At 45.0% G+C, this 12,936-nt stretch overlaps 1 pseudogene; it reads left to right on the top strand.

The window, feature by feature from the left end:
* Nucleotides 1–12,936, top strand: part of LOC106566209 (poly(rC)-binding protein 2-like) — a 58,832-nt pseudogene that overhangs the window by 18,528 nt on the left and 27,368 nt on the right.

Raw genomic sequence — 12,936 nt, 5'->3', positions numbered from 1 at the left:
CTCATCTTCACCTCCTCCATCTTCACGTTCTCCTTCTCATCTTCACGTTCTCCTTCTCATCTTCACCTCCTCCATCTTCACCTCCTCCATCTTCACCTCCTCCATCTTCACGTTCTCCTTCTCATCTTCACGTTCTCCTTCTCATCTTCACCTCCTCCATCTTCACCTCCTCCATCTTCACGTTCTCCTTCTGAACAGGACATCAGTAGGCACAGATATTTCTTTATTTTTATTTATATTAGTATTTTTTTTTTTACAAGTTGTCTCTCCTGCTGAAGTGCCCCCCGTACCTCTATCCACTCTGTCTCTCCAGACGCACAGACTTTTCTTGAAATTGTCAATTTGTCAATTTATCGTTTGCTTGGAAAATGCCACTTGCACGTGTCCCTGCATGGTTAGGTTGAGCAGCAGGTCTCATCGCAGCAGGGCATAACAGATCCCAATTCAACGGACCCATCCTAATTCATGTCCCGTTATGTACTCGTTCAGAACACAGAATATTTCACCTGCAGTTCTGAAGCAACTCTTTGCATCATATAAATTCTTCATATATGTAACAAATATATACAAGAAGCGGCATTTGAAATGTCAGTCGTCTCGTCTCTGTCTAAAACCTGCACGTGAGTCAATATCATCTGCTATAACCCGGATTCTATGCGTGACAGTGTCATTGGAAATCAGAATTTCACTGATCTTTGTAGCAGCAGTGGACCTAACACCTCTCGGCAAGCATCCACGACTGAGGCCAGCTTTTCAGCTACAGAGAAAGGAGCTGGGAAATGTTACATGAGAAGTGAGGAAGTACGAAGCCTTCAGTGAACTGTCGTTGTCTGGGAAACTATTGTGCAGCATTTTGGTTTGGTTTGTTCATCTCTCTCTTTTTTCTGTAAAAAGGAAATGGTCTGGTTTATCCTTGAGATGTGGATGTTTTTGTTTCTACGTGTCTGCGTGTTTTTCGATGGCGTCATCGAATCGCTGCTGAGGCAAGTCTGACACATCACATCAGACCGGTTTTGGTGGGCAGCTGTTATTTGAAACAAATCCAGAGAGAGAGAGAGAGAGAGAGAGAGAGAGAGAGAGAGAGAGAGAGAGAGGACTAGCTAGTGTGTGTTTATCGCTCACTCTTTCTGTCAAACATACAGGCTTATAGACATCTTTGTAGGAACCTCCTCTCACAGTCCTTCTGTTAACTCCTCTCATCCCTTCACAGTGAAGACGGGGTTGTCATGGTAACACTAGGGGTGGTCCTGGAGCCCCGCTCCACCCAGTCACGTGATGTACAAACACATTAGTGTGATAAAGAGCACGTTTTAGTGTGATGTAGAACACGCTACTGAAAGAAAGAAGAAAGTTACAAGGAGCCCCATTCAGACTTGGCCAGCTGGTGGGTCAACTATGTCTCTTTTCTGGTTTTACAATGAACAATAACAAGTCATCACATGGTAGTCTGACCCCACACCCCCCCAAAACACTGTATTGTGACTCTTAAAGACACAGAGAACAGAAAGAAACACACAAATATTTCATATATATATATATATATATATACTACTATATACTACTATATATACTACTATATATACTACTATTGCTGTTTCATTCCCATCAGCAGTGCAGATGAGGGAGAGAAGAGAAAGCGTGTCTTTGCCTACGATCCCAGTACCCACTCTAGCTCAGCACTTAGAATGAAGCTATATATTGGGCATGCATTATACATATACAGTATTGCTAGTATGGATATTGGAACCTTAGCCTATTAAGGACTATCCAAGGACTATCCAGCATACCGTGTGTGTGTGTATATACATATACATATATATGTATATATGCCTCGTTTACATACGGATATTCATCTCCAGGTTATTTTGAATACAAACGCATATTTTCTCTCCCATCCATTCCAAGCAGTGCTCAAGAGATTTAGGAGTTAGCGCCGAAAGAATACTAAAACCCATCCTTCCAAACGCCAAACCCCTTGATCATTTATACACACGTTCTATATATATAAAGGGCGAGAGAGAGAGAGAGAGACAGAGACAGAGACAGAGAGAGAGAGAGAGACAGAGAGAGACAGAGAGAGAGAGAAAAAGTGTGCCCACAGTATATAAAGTAGTGAGTAGTAGGACCCTTATAGAAGGAAGCAGCTATTTCCTGTGGTTTGTTCAGTGATTTAGAGTGTTGGATTGACTAGGGAGGATTATACTGTTCTATTAAGAGAGTATTTCATAGTTTTAAATTAAATCTTCGGAGGTGACATTTAAATCTGCCTGATCCACATGAGGAGAAACCGGCCATCCCCAACCAATCAACCAGACAGAAAAGAGAGGGGGGGAGAGGAGGGAGGGGGAAGGAGAGAGACAAAGGGGGAGGGAGAGAGGGAGGAGGGGAAGAGAGGGAGAGCGAGGGAGGGGGGAGGGAGGGAGATACATAGCGAGAGAGGAGGGAGGGAGGGAGGGAGGGAGGGAGGGAGGGAGGGAGGAGGGAGGGAGGGAGGGAGGGAGGGAGGGAGGGAGGGAGGGAGGGAGGGAAGGGGAGAGGGATTGAGGTACAAAGACAGAGGGGGGAGAAAGCTACAGAGAGAGGGGGGAGGAGAGAGGGATAGAGATACAGAATGAGAGGGGGAGGGAGGGAGAGAGAGGGAGAGGGGGAGGGGGGAGAGAATGGGGAGGGAGGGGGACAGGGGGAAGAGAGAGAGGGAGAGGGGGAGAGAGAGTAATTTTTACTGTTCACTTGCTCTGGCGATGTAAACATATGTTTCCCATGCCAATAAAGCCCTTTGAATTGAATTGAGAGAGTGAGAGAGGGAGGGAGATATATAGAGAGGGTAGGGGGAGAGATACAGAGAGAGAGAGGGAGGGGAGGGAGATACAGAGAGGGTAGGGGGGAGAGAGAGATACAGAGAGATAGGGAGGGGAGGGAGATACAGAGAGAGGGACGGATGGAGAGAGAGAGAGAGATAGGGGAGAGTGAGGGGAGGGAGATACAGAGAGAGAGGGAGGGGAGGGAGATACAGAGAGAGAGGGAGGGGGAGGGAGATACAGAGAGAGAGGGAGGGGGAGAGATATAGAGAGAGAGAGGGAGGGGGAGGGAGATACAGAGAGAGGGAGGGAGGGAGAGATATAGAGAGAGAGGGAGGGGGAGAGAGATACATAGAGAGAGGGAGGGGGAGAGATATAGAGAGAGAGGGAGGGGAGGGAGATACAGAGAGAGGGGGGAGGGAGGGAGCGAGAGAGAGATAGGGGAGAGTGAGGGGGAGGGAGACATAGAGAGATAGAGGGAGGGGGAGAGAGATAGAGAGAGAGGGGGGGAGATACAGATAGAGAGGGAGGGGAGGGAGATACAGAGAGAGAGGGAGGGGGAGAGAGATACAGAGAGAGAGGGAGGGGGAGGGAGGGAGGGCGATAGAGAGAGAGAGGGGGAGAGAGATATAGAGAGGGAGGGGGAGGGAGATACAGAGAGAGAGAGAGAGAGAGAGGGCAGAGAGATACAGAGAGAGAGGGAGGGGAAGGGAGATACAAAGAGAGAGAGAGGGGAGGGAGATACAGGGAGGGAGGGAGGGAGGGAGGGATAGAGATACAGAGAGAGGGAGGGGGAGGGGGAGGGAGAGAGATACAGAGAGGGAGGGGGAGGGAGGGAGATACAGAGAGAGAGGGGGAGGGGGATAGAGATACAGAGAAAGAGAGGGAGGGGAGGGAGATACAGAAAGAGGGGGGAGGGGAGGGATGGGATAGATACAGAGAGAGGGAGGGAGGGAGGGAGGGAGGGAGAGAGAGAGAGAGAGAGAGAGAGAGAGAGAGAGAGGGAGGCAGGGAGGAGGGAGGGGAGAGAAAGAGAGAGAAAGACATTAAGAGAGATTAACATAGGGAGACAGGAAGTCACTGCCTCGTTTACATACGGATATTCATCTCCAGGTTATTTTGAATACAAACGTATATTTTCTCTCCCATCCATTCCAAGCAGTGCTCAAGAGATTTAGGAGTTAGCGCCGAAAGAATACTAAAACCCATCCTTCCAAACGCCAAACCCCTTGATCATTTATACACACGTTCTATTTGGAGAGAAATACATAATCATGTGTGCATTACGTTGAATTCTTCAGGGGAGACTATAGGTTTGAGTCAAGGAAGCATACTACTGATTCAGGTCACGTAGCCTCTAAACTGATGTGATGGGCGGCTGGACAGCCCATGCTATTTACATTTCAAACGCTACTAGAGACCTGCTACGGCTAATTGATTGGCGCAATGCTACGGCTAATTGATTGGCGCAACGCTACGGCTAATTGATTGGCGCAACGCTACGGCTAATTGATTGGCGCAACGCTACGGCTAATTGATTGGCGCAACGCTACGGCTAATTGATTGGCGCAACGCTACGGCTAATTGATTGGCGCAACGCTACGGCTAATTGATTGGCGCAATGCTACGGCTAATTGATTGGCGCAATGCTACGGCTAATTGATTGCCGCAATGCTACGGCTAATTGATTGCCGCAATGCTACGACTAATTTATTGGTGCAATGCTACGGCTAATTGATTGGGGCCATGATTTAGGATGATATTTATTACCTATAGCTTAATTAAGGAGATTGTGTGTGTGCGTGTGTGTGTACGTGTGCGTGTGTGTGAGAGAGAGATTGTGTCTGTGTGTGAAATAGAGAAGTTTATGTCTAACTAGTGGACATAAAGCCTTGAACCTCTATGAGTCCTATACTGCAGCAGAGTATTATATGCAGGAGCAGTACTTTGGGGGCGGCAGGTAGCCTAGTGGTTAGAGAGGCAGGTAGTCTAGTGGTTAGAGGGGCGTCAGGTAGCCTAGTGGTTAGAGAGGCAGGTAGCCTAGTGGTTAGAGAGGCAGGTAGCCTAGCGGTTAGAGAGGCAGGTAGTCTAGTGGTTAGAGAGGCACGTAGCTTAGTGGTTAGAGGTGGCAGGTAGCCTAGTGGTTAGAGAGGCAGGTAGTCTAGTAGTTAGAGAGGCAGGTAGCCTAGTGGTTAGAGAGGCAGGTAGCCTAGTGGTTAGAGAGGCAGGTAGCCTAGTGGTTAGAGCGGCAGGTAGCCTAGCGGTTAGAGAGGCAGGTAGCCTAGCGGTTAGGGAGGCAGGTAGCCTAGCGGTTAGAGAGGCAGGTAGCCTAGCGGTTAGAGCGGCAGGTAGCCTAGCGGTTAGAGCGGCAGGTAGCCTAGCGGTTAGAGAGGCAGGTAGTCTAGCGGTTAGAGAGGCAGGTAGTCTAGCGGTTAGAGCGGTAGGTAGTCTAGCGGTCAGAGAGGCAGGTAGCCTAGTGGTTAGAGCGGCAGGTAGTCTAGTGGTTAGAGTGTTGAGGCCAGTAACCGAAAGGTTGCTAGATTGAATCGCCGAGCTGACGAGGTAAAAATCTGTCGTTCTGCCCCTGAACAAGGTAGTTAACCCACTGTTCCTAGGCTGTCGTTGTATAAATAAGAATTTGTTCTTAACTGCCTTGCCTGGTTAAATAATACAAATGTGATGATGTAGGGCTAGTGTAAAGGGAAAGCCATGAATATAAACCCTAGAGATTTCATTGTTCAGGTCACATGGGATGACCAGGAAAACCTCATCGACGAGTCACCCTCTTAAGGGAATGGTGTTTCTAAAGGTGAATAGATTTGACCAGCAGTGTAAATATTGTATGGGATCTACATAGGAATGGACAAGAGGTTCTGTTCTGTTCCATCAGCCTTTCTTTCTCTTGACCGGCAGGATCCAGGACCGTTGACGTGCAAACTAAACTCTAAATGTCACAGGTGGTGTTTATACTAGTATAGGAATGGTATTTACATGACTAGCCCTCATCTTGACCAGCATTTACCCATGTAGCCCTACTAAACCCCTGGTTGTAGCGTCACTGTGCTATGTGGTTCTTTTTACCTTAGTTGAATACTCTAAGAATAAGTCACTCTGGCTAAGAGTTTCTGCTAAATTACTAAAAGTTTTAAGGGTCAGGCCTTCTACAACCAATCAGCTTTGTTCTCTCTAGGACCTTTCAACTCTGGTAGCCAATGGCACGGTCACCAGCAAGCCTCCCGTCACCCTACGATTGGTCATTCCTGCCAGCCAATGTGGCTCTCTCATCGGGAAGGGCGGCTCCAAGATCAAGGAGATCAGAGAGGTGAGTGTTTCTCTTTACCAATCGCTTCAACATCTGTTCTCTCCTAGTCTCCTCCCCTTCGTCTGCACTGATTGGAAAAGACTTGACCTGTGAAAACAATATGGTGGCTCGCCGTCAGTTCCTTCAGTACAGTACATTAAAGGAAAGCAGGTGAGGTGAGGGCAGAGTCTGTTCAAAGTCTGATTCATGTGATAGAGTTTATTATTTATCTGTGTGTCAGAAAAATGACAGGTGGATTTTTCCCATTTGACAGGTGAAAACAATATGGTGGAAGCTCATCATTAAAGGGGAAAGGGGGATACCTAGTCAGTTGTCCAACTTAATGTATTCAACTGAAATGTGTCTTACGCATTTAACCCCCAACACCTCTGAATCAGAGAGGTGCGGGGAGATGCCATAATCGACATCCACGGCGCCCGGGAAACAGTGGATTAACAGCCTTGCTCAGAACGACAGATTTTTACCTTGTCAGCTCGGGGATTCGATCCAGCAACCATTCCGGTTACTGGCCTCAACGCTTTAACCACTAGGCTATCTGCCGCCCCATTAGGATGGCTTTCACCTGGTCGGTTATTTCAGATCAGAGCAATGGATGAGAAGAGCCGAGGAGGAACCTGACTACTGTTTTTATCCTACTTGTACTTCAGTACATATGACTAAACAGTTTTTCCTGATCTTACCACTCAGCACGTTTAATAGATATTCTGTTTAGGATAGGAATGGATGGAAGACCTAATTGGGAGTCCCACAGGGCGGCGCACAATTAGCCCACAGACCGTCATTGTGAATAAGAGTGTGTTCTTAACTGACTTGCCTAGTTCAATAAAGGTTAAATAAAGGTTAAATAAATCAAAAATAAATCACTGTACATGTGTACGTACTACACAGAGATCTCCAACAAAACATTGTATTACTTTCAATACCTGCAAACGGCAAATAAACTCTTACTCTTTAAACTCTTTGAACTCTTTGAACTCTTTAACCTCTCTGGGGTATGTGGGACGCTAGACAAATTTCTCAAACATACAACTATTATATCCCATTTTAAAGAAACACTTCTCGTTAATCCAACCACATTGTCCGATTTCAAAAAGGCTTTACGGCGAAAGCATAACATTAGATTATGTTAGGACAGCGCCTAGACAAGAAAAACCACACAACCATTTTCCAAGCAAGGAGAGGCGTCACAAAAACCAGAAATACAGCTAAAATGAATCACTAACCTTTGATGATCTTCATCAGATGGCACTCATAGGACTTCATGTTACACAATACATGTATGTTTTGCTCGATAAAGTTCATATTTATATCCAAAAACCCCATTTTACATTGGCGTGTAATGTTCAGAAATGTTTTGCCTCCCAAAACTTCCGGTGAATGAGCACATCAATTTACAGAAATACTCATCATAAACGTTGATAAAATATTCAACTGTTATTCAAAGAATTATAGATACACTTCTCCTTAATGCAACCGCTGTGTCAGATTTCAAAAAAGCTTAACGGCGAAAGCAAATTTTGCAATAATCTGAGTACAGCGCTCAGATATCAAAACAAGCCATACAGATACCCGCCATTTTGGAGTCAACAGAAATGACAAAAATGACATTATAAAAATTCACTTACCTTTGGAATCCCAGTTAAAGAATAAATGTTCGTTTTGTTCGATAAAGTTCATCTTTATATCCAAATACCTCCGTTTTGTTTGCTCATTCAGTCGAGTAATCCAAATCCACTGTGCTCGTGCAGTTAGTTCAAAAGTCTAAAAAGTTATATTACAGTTCGTAGAAACATGTCAAACGATGTATAGAATCAATCTTTAGGATGTTTTTATCATAAATCTTCCATAATATTCCAACCGGACGATTACTTTGTCTTCAGAAATGAAAAGGAACACAGCTAACTCTCACATGAGCGCGCGCGCGCGATTGAGCTCATGTCATTTTCTCAGTCATCTGATTCCAATGGCTCTTATTCTCTCCCCAGTCACAATAGAAGCATGAAACAACGTTCTAAAGACTGTTGACATCTAGTGGAAGCCTTAGGGAGTGCAAAATGACCCTGTATACTGGATAGGGAATCGCTTGAAAAACTACAAACCTCAGATTTCCACACTTCCTGGTTGGATTCTTTCTCAGGTTTTTGCCTGCCATATGAGTTCTGTTATACTCACAGACATCATTCAAACAGTTTTACAAACTTCAGAGTGTTTTCTATCCAAATCTACTAATAATATGCATATACTACCTTCTGGGCCTGAGTAGCAGGCAGTTTACTACAGGAACGCTTTTCATCCGGACATCAAAATACTGCCCCCTAACCCGATGAAGTTAAATTATTTAAACTCTTTAAACTCTTTGAACTCTTTAAATGATTTAAACTCTTTAAACTATTTAAACTATTTGAACTCTTTGAACTTGAGAGGAGAATTGTTTTTAGACAGTTGAGAAAGTGTCTGTGTCTATTTGTAATTTAAATATGAATTGAAAGGTAAACAATAAGGAGTTAAAATTGTCATGTGTATTTTCTCTTGTAAAGCAGATAAATTACCTGTGTATTTTCACTTTTAAACCAGATAAATTACCTGTGTATTTTCACTTTTAAACCAGATAAATGACCTGTGTATTTTCTCACTCAACAGACCACCGGGGCACAAGTACAGGTAGCTGGGGACCTTCTGCCCAACTCCACCGAGAGAGGAGTGACGATATCTGGAACCCAAGACGCCGTCATCCAGTGTGTCAAACTCATATGCACTGTCATTCTCGAGGTACTGTACAACTCGGCTGCGTTCTCAAACACTTCATCCCGGAAGTGTGCATTTAGCAGATATCAGTGTTGTTTTATTTGTATGGCTCATGGTTTTCAACATCACGTCATTACCAGCCATGGTAAGAGATGGAAGGTCATAATTGATTTAAAGATGGACTTCAGGAATTGTTACTGTTTTAAAAAAAAAACTACTTTTCCCCCCCTATTCTAACGTTCAAAATGAATAGTAACTGAATGCCTCGATGCCTGTCTGCCTGCTTTATATAACAACCCACGGCCACGTGACTCACTGTCTATAGGAGCGAACCATTTTGATGAACGGGGTGGTGTACCTAATAAATTGGCCACTTCGTGTATATGGTTTTTTTTAACACAAGTGCAAACTTCAAGGAGTAGGCTATTTCAAGAGTTGGTCTGATGGTGCCCTTTGATGTCATGTCTGTTTGTCTATCTGTTTGTCTGTAATGCAATATCTAAAACGTATAACCTCTTATCTGCAAGACTTAAGAAGTAGCTTACCACAGCGAGTAGAGTACTTATGAGGATTAACCTAAATGCTAAAACAGAGAAATCAAAGGATTTAGTAACTCATTGTTATTCCACCTTAATCTCTGCTGGGGGGAAAAAATATGCTGACGCTATCCAAGCATGTAGCTGTGGAATCAAAGATAGATATATCTACGTTTTCTGAATACTGTTGTGTTTTTTTTTTCAAATGTATTTATAAAGCCCTTCTTTACATCAGCTGACGTCACAAAGTGCTGTACAGAAACCCAGCTTAAAACCCCAAACAGCAAGCAATGCAGGTGTAGAAGAAGCACGGTGGCTAGGAAAAAACTCCCTAGAAAGGCACGGAACCTAGGAAGAAACCTAGAGAGGAACCAGGCTATGAGGGGTGGCCAGTCCTCTTCTGGCTGTGCCGGGTAGAGAGGAACCAGGCTATGAGGGGTGGCCAGTCCTCTTCTGCAGGGTGGAGATTATAACAGAACTTGGCCTTCAAAGGGAGCCTGTATTGACCATATTGATATATATTTAGTCCCTCAGACCTGGGTTCAAATTCTATCTGGCACTCCGGCAGGGCTAAAGGAAATGTTCAAAGTATGTAGAAGTGTTTTGAAACCAACGTCTGTTGGCGCCAACCTTCTGCAACTCATCTATCCTTTTAGGCTGCACAACTATATTTGATTGTGTGTTTTATGCCCTCAATTGTGCTGTGATGTTTTACTAAAAAGCTACCGTGAGTTTTAATACTGTTTTAATGTCGGTTGTCTTGTATCTAGTCACCTCCGAAGGGAGCCACTATCCCGTATCGACCCGGCCCCTCCCCGGGAACAGTCATGATCGCCGGGAACCAGGTGAGGATCCGAACACCGTAACATAACACAACACAACGTAGGAAAGTATAGCGTCACATCAACCTTAACGTCACATACAGTAACAGGTGAGAGAATCAGACCTACGGAGGGGGAGGGGGACGACACTCAAAATGTCCGCCAGTCCATAACATCATTGACCTGAATGGAGAATTTTTTTTTTCTATTCTAGGGATTTTTTATTTCTATGCCCGGGACCACCTCACAATATCCAGCTAAACTACTCGGGTCTCCACACCATTTTGCAATATTGATTTGTATATATTTGAAGTATTTCAGGTGCGATTAGCCAGAGAATAGTCCTAAACCCAAGTATTTCAAATATCTGAATCGCATATTCAACCCTAGTCTGGATTTGTTTTATTTTTTATTTAACTTTTATTTAATTAGTCAAGTCAGTCAAGAACATATTCTTATTTACAATGACTGCCTAACCAGGCCAAACCCGCCCTTATCTCATACTCCACACACACACACATACACACACACATCCCCAGACACACACACACACATACACACACACACACACACACACACACACACACACACACACACACACACACACACACACACACACACACACACACACACACATACACACACACACACACACACACACACACACACACACACACACACACACACACACACACACACACACACACACACACACACACACACACACACACACACACATATATTAACACACACACATACATTAACACATATACACACTAACGCACAATAATATCAAGATCAATGGTCTTCATGAATATTCATCATTTCCTGCCTGGGTTCAAGAGCTGCAATTCCACAGCAGAAAATACATTAATTGCAATGAAGTGGAATGGCACCCTATTCCCTACATAGTGCACTACTTTTGGCCAGAGTCCTATGGGCCCTTGTTGAAAGTAGTGCACTAGATAGGGAATAAGGTGCCTTAGTTGATGCTCGCGGCCTGTGACTGTGATTCCCTATATCAGTGTAGTAATGGAATAAAAAAAAAGTCCTTTTTAAAAGATCAGATAAATGTTAAATCTCTGACGTTGATGAGGATCTGAATGGCATGATGACGATTCTGTAGGGATACTGGACAGCATACCTTGAGTTGGGTTGTTAGGTACATTTACTTAGGCGAGTCTGACCCTTGGTCTCTTCACTTACATTTTAACATTTTAGTCATTTATCAGACACTCTTATCCAGAGCAACTTACAGTAGTGAATGCATACATTTCATTTCATACCATTTTTTTTTTCGTACTGGTCCCCCGTGGGAATCAAACCCACAACCCTGGCGTTGCAAACACCATGCTCTACCAACTGAGCCACACGGGACCACCATCCCAACAATGAAGCACGGTAGTCGCAGCATCATGTTGTGGGGGTGCTTTGCTGCAGGAGGGACTGGTGCACTTCACAAAATATATGGCCTCATGAGGCAGGAAAATTATGCGAATATATTGAAGCAGCATCTCAAGACATCAGTCAGGAAGTTAAAGCTTGGTCGCAAATGTGTCTTCAAAATGGACAATGACCGCAGGCATACTTCCAAAGTTGTGTAAAAATGGCTTAAGGACAAAAAAGTCAAGGTATTGGAGTGGCCATCACAAAGCTCTGACCTCAATCCCATAGAAAATGTGTTATGTAGGGGGGACAGGGGCAGGTTGTTGATGTCTGTAACATCCTACAGTTTGGACTGTACCAAGTCTAACCCCTGGTCTGTCTGTCTGTCTGTCTGTCTCTGTGCTTGAAGGTGTTTGAGACATCTGACTACGGGTCACATCCTCTCTTCCATGTGGCCCAGGGAGGGCTGGATTTACAACAAGTGAGTATGATGATGAGCTGATTTAAAAAAATATATATTATTGTAAATTTAAACCTTTATTTAACCAGGCAAGTCAGTGAAGAACACATTCTTATTTTCAACGACGTCCCTACCGGGGAACAGTGGGTTAACTGCCTTGTTCAGGGGCAGAACGACAGATTTATACCTTGTCAGCTCGGGGGATTCCATCTAGCAACCTTTTGGTTACTGGGCCAACGGTTTAACCACTAGGATACCTGCCACCCCTGATTGACTGACGGGCTGACTGACTGGCTGACTGGCTGACTGACTGGCTGACTTACTGATTGATTGACTGACTGACTGGCTGACTGGCTGACTGGCTGACTGACTGGCTGACTGACTGACTGGCTGACTGACTGACTGGCTGACTGGCTGACTGGCTGGCTGACTGGCTGACTGACTGACTGGCTGACTTACTGATTGACTGGCTGACTGACTGGCTGACTGACTGGCTGACTGACTGACTGGCTAGTTACACTGACATGTGCAGTTCCTCACTTTGAGCACCTGGAAAAGTCCTGTCCATAACTACTGCAGTATAACGTCTCTATGTACACCTCGGACCAGGTAGACAGTCAGTCACCTCGGACCAGGTAGACAGTCAGTCACCTCGGACCAGGTAGACAGTCAGTCACCTCGGACCAGGTAGACAGTCAGTCACCTCGGACCAGGTAGACAGTCAGTCACCTCGGACCAGGTAGACAGTCAGTCACCTCGGAGCAGGTAGACAGTCAGTCACCTCGGACCAGGTAGACAGTCAGTCACCTCGGACCAGGTAGACAGTCAGTCACCTCGGACCAGGTAGACAGTCAGTCACCTGGACCAG

This window comes from Salmo salar, chromosome ssa12, assembly GCF_905237065.1.
Source record: "Salmo salar chromosome ssa12, Ssal_v3.1, whole genome shotgun sequence".
Lineage (NCBI taxonomy): Eukaryota > Metazoa > Chordata > Actinopteri > Salmoniformes > Salmonidae > Salmo > Salmo salar.
Note: the sequence above shows the minus strand (reverse complement) of the source record. Positions and strands in the feature narration are given on the sequence as shown.